Source organism: Macadamia integrifolia, chromosome 6, assembly GCF_013358625.1.
Source record: "Macadamia integrifolia cultivar HAES 741 chromosome 6, SCU_Mint_v3, whole genome shotgun sequence".
Taxonomy (NCBI): domain Eukaryota; kingdom Viridiplantae; phylum Streptophyta; class Magnoliopsida; order Proteales; family Proteaceae; genus Macadamia; species Macadamia integrifolia.
Window position 1 is genome coordinate 25613993 of NC_056562.1, and position 5209 is coordinate 25619201.

Sequence of the window (5209 nt, forward strand, 5' to 3'; positions counted from 1 at the left end):
ATAATAGAAAAACAAGACTTAGCCTGATTGGGTTTAACCAGGTCGACTTGCTAGGTTTTTGACTGGACGAATCAGGTCGAAAAACCTGATTTTCCAACAATGATTGAACTTACAAAAGAAAAAAAAAAACATATGGGATGAAGGGATTTCGTTTTTCAGTTCGAGATCTCAAAAGAAATTTAAGAACTATAGAAATTTAATCTCTACCTTATTTTAAAATTGGTATTTTAGAGAAACGTTTAAGCACATACCTAATGTCCAATGGAGAATAAAAATATCATATGGCTAACTCCCATTTACTTTCTTCAGTCGTACACAATTAGGTTCTGACAGTTAGTCAAAAACTATTCTGTAGTTTTGGCTCCTAAATCCCATGCTTGCTTCGATTTCTTGTACGCATCATATAAAATCAAAATCCATCACAACTCCAACAAATATCTTGCGACAAGCAATAACTAATGCCCACCTAACCTCGTTACTCCTTTTAACAAAGCTCCCATAAAAAAATGATGGTATAATTTGAAAAAAAAAAGAACTCATGTTAGTCAAATTTGAATAACCTTAAGGGGTTGGGGACAACATAATCATATTCTGATGCAAAACAATTTAAATTAGCAATCCATCTATATCTTGGTTGAATTGGACAGAGATTTTTATAAAGATCTAGAAATTAAAATCCTAAACTAAAGGTTATTGATACGCCTCAAATATACGCCTCAAACATCGAAAAAAACATTTGAAGGAAGATTTACTGAGTGGGAGCCTCCTCCCCTCCCCCTCCTTTCTTTACGTTCTAAATGGGTGTGTGATATGTTCCTGGAAGAATTTAACCTTCTTTTTAGTTTCCTATTTTGTGGATAATTTTTTTTACTAATAATATGACCCATGTGATTGGACTTCTGCCCCATTGATGAAGAGAAATTTGATAATTTGATAATTTTATTTTTTCTTCATAAAGAGAGGGGAGGGGGGGTTCTTGGGACCCAACAAGGGTGCAATTTGGGTCCCAAGAACCCAAGGCCACTGAACTATTTTTAAGCTTCAACCGGGATTCCTAACCCTTGGGGATCAAGTTTTGTTTCACCCATAGTGAATAGAGAATCTCTTCATCCACGTGCATTGTTATCGTTGGATGCACAAGAAAATGAATAATTGTGACCCCAAACAATAAGGGATGGCGAAATTTATATTGTTATAAAATATTAATCTTATTATAATCATCAAATCATGTGATTCATCTTAAGCTACAAATTTTCTACGTTTTTTTTTTTTTTTTTTTTATTTAATATTAAAAATTAATTTCAAGTGTTTTCTCTCTATATGTTGATATTTTTTTTTCTTTTGAAATTTTAATCATTATTTATTTTCCTATTTATCATACATGCATATAAAAAAAAAAAAACTATTTTTGCGACTTTGGGTCTTGAAACCAGATTTACAACGAAGGACGTGGCTTGGGCTGGATTTCAGCCCATTGGCCTTCCTAGGGTAAGGTTTAGGCCTCCAGTTCAGAGGTTTAGGCCTCCAGTTCAGGGCCCACATGACCTGACTTGATTTTACTCTGCAGGTCTGGCTTTAGATGATCAGCCCAACCCATGGACTACTTTAGGGTTGAGCTTTCTCAGCCCGAGACTAGGCTAGGTTAGGTTATGGTTAGGGCTATGTAACATCAGGCTGGGCTAGGGCTTCCAACAATCAGGTCCAACCCTACACCCGGATCCGAAGAGTGGATGAAAAGAAGAAAAATTTAGGAGACAATACTGAAAGATAACTGGCCATCGCACTAATGGTGGGAATGGCCCTTCGGTTCACCAAGTAGCGACCAGTCTTGCCTGCTCAGAGAGCTACTGATGTGGCCTTCCATGGGCCTTTCGCTTCCCAAACTGGACCATGGGACAGTTAGCTCAGGCCCTACTTATTTAGTGGAAAAGATTACTACCTGATCATATGTTTCTTGTCAGGGCACTGAGAATGAAAAGATACAAAATATTCATTTCTATTGATATCCCTACGTACCCCTCATTGGCTCTCGAACAAGTAGTGTTATACTTGCTAAATTAATAGTATCAATTTTCCTTCACCTACATGGTTTGAGGAATCAATATCCAATCAGTATCAACACCGGTTGACCCCGATGCATGGTCGATATAAAAAATTCAATTTTTAAAGAAAATCAGAGGCAAAACTGTTATAATCTCAACCAATGTCGGGTCAATCGATACTGACCAATACCGTACCCGATACCGTGAGCTTAAACCATGTTCACCCCCGATGGATAGAGAATCTTTTAACATTTAAAAAATGTTGCTTTGGCCCACTTAACCTAGCGAGAAGTTGGTGAGGACATAAATGGTTCTGATGGAACTTGAACGGTCCAGATTTTTCGGAGTTGATTTGAAATTGATACGCATCCATCATAGCGGACCGAATTGGACCCACACCATCACTTTCCTTAGGCCCTTAGCCATACATGGCCATCGGATCTACGTGTACAATCGTCCTCTTCACATGTCCTTTCTGAGTGGGGCCCACAGAAATAAGTGATCACAGTGTAACCTATTTTTAACGGGGAATTTTCTGTCAGTCTCCTAAACTTAAACATATATTTACCCAAACTTACAAATATGGAACACTTTTTTGTGATTCCCTTAATAAAGTAAAGCTTTCATGTCCCTCTCTTCCTTGACTTTTTTAAAAATTATCCTTCGATGGCACAATTTACTTTCACCTTTGAATGTAACTCCTAAGAGTGTATTGAGATGTTTATCTAAAAAAAAATTGATTAAATAAAAAATTAAAAGAGTGTATTAAAAGATGATTTAACTATGTAGGTTATAAAAAATTATCTTAATGTTAGGAATTGAAAAGAATTTGAAATTGATCAGATTGACCGTTTGGATCAAAAGTCGGAAGAAAAAAAAAACCTAGATAAAATGAAAGTTATTTTTTTATTTATGCATAACTGATATGGGCAGATCAATAATAAGGGACTCTTAAAATAAATTGCTAGCAGACTGAAACTATTCGATCAATAGCTATTGGTTATTGATTGGGCTTTTACAAACTAAACTCCTTATCAGCTTAAAATTGAATCGAATTAACCATTTTGACATCTTTACAACTATGAATTATATAATTATTAATTGTTATATATCTCCTTAATGCTTATATTTAATTTTCACGTACATGCGGACACCTTCAATCACATGGTACACATTTTCTAAAATTTCTCATTGAGTTAGTGAAGTAATTAAAGTTTTAAAAAATTTGGTAGGAAATTAAAATGTATTATTTTAGTACTTAGAAAAAAAAAGTATTATTTAAATTTTTTTTTTTGGTAAATATTTTAAGGCAAAAGTTTTTCTGATCGGCAGTGCAGTGAAGAAAGTCAATGGTCGGGAGTGATCCCAACCCTTTAAATGGTATCTAAATATCATGACCATTCATCCGTTTGTCTACTTATAGGTAAATACTATACGATGTAAATTATTTTGACAAAATTTTAAATTTTTATTAAAATACATTTCCCTTCTCCCATATGAAACAATCTCCAGTCCTCCGTCATTTCCTCAGTTCCTCCTCGTCCCCTTGAAGCAGCGGTCCAGTGACGAAACCCACCTTGTCTTCGTTGAGGAGAGAAAGAAGGAAAAAGCCTCAACCTTGTCCTCGTTTTTAAGAAGATTTCCTGTGATTCCATTTTGTGTTCTTCACGATTATGATCTCAATCTTCTAAACTAGTTCTTAGAGTTAAGATTCTTCTTTTTGGTAGATTTCAAGCTATAATTATGTTATTTCTATGGCTGCCAGAGGAGAGAGATGTCTATCTTGATTTGTGGTCGCCTCAACCAAATTCTTCATTCTCTCTATATTTTCTCCCTTGTCTGGTTTCTAACAATTTCGTTTCTTTTTGGGTTTCTTTCATGTCTTATCACCATCGTGGAGGAACGAGGACCAATTGAAGACTGAGTTAGAGGGGATTCCCATATGAATTCATTCCAATCCTAATTTCCCATTCCAAAAGATCCTCTCCCAATCTTCCTGATAGGATCTCCATAGGGGGCATTTACTACTAGTGTATTTGGATTAGATGGAGTCGCTTCTGTTCTTAATTTATGAAACTAATTACGCAGTCAAAAGGGCCTTAGCCATAGCGGTCAAGTGGCGAACAAGGTGGAGCAGAGCAATCCTAAAAGCCATCTCAAGTTGAAATTCAATAAGAGGAGGATACAAAGGGTGGCGGCGGTTTCTGGCGACTGCCCATCAAAGCGACAAGTATTCAGCGTCGTTGGATTGAACTTGAAAGAGAAGAAGAGATTGACAGGGACTTAGGTGTAATACGCAACACGTATATCGTATGATGTTATATTTATAATATAAACAAATCAACAACTAGGATTTGTGTGTTCAGATCCTACGGCTCAAAATAAGCTCTTCAAAAGATTCCTAAATGGAGTGTCCGACCAGAAAACCCCAACCCTTTAAACTAATTTTAATATGTAAATAAAATGTACTATCATACATCAAATATGTATCTTATTGGATTGAGAACGATATGCAAATGTTAAAATTAATTAAATATAGACATTGAGGAGTTATATAATACATAGTAAGTACATCTCAATACACACTTAGCATGCATATTTAAAGTGAAATGAAAATTAGTGAAAATGTGACCTTCGTGGATAATCTAGACATTATAAAAAGTAAGGGGAAGGAAACATTGAAAGTTTATTTTATTGTAGGATAAAAAACAAGGATCCTATATAGGAGATTAGATAAATATACATTAAGTTTAGGGGGGACTGACATAAATATTTCCTTGATTAAAGGTTGTAATCAAAATTGAGTGGCATTAATTAACCATCACCAAATCCTATCTAGTCAAGATTTCATCGAAGAAAAATGACTTACGTCGTTGTAAAATTGTTGTGTAACTAGAAATAAATACTTTTGATAAAAGATTAAGCTTTCCTTCATCAATGATGATGAGACACAATGATTAGACTTTGGATTCATCATTAATTTTCACCTTATTATTCATGGTCCGAAATACTTACCTAGTCTAATCATAGGGTTATATGAAATAGATGAAGAGATTCTCACCTCACCATGGGTGCAGAGAAAGAGGGTCCACTTACAAACATACCATTAACATGATTAGGTGGGATAGACACACTTGTACTCACCTTTTCCATGGCATATTAGCTTA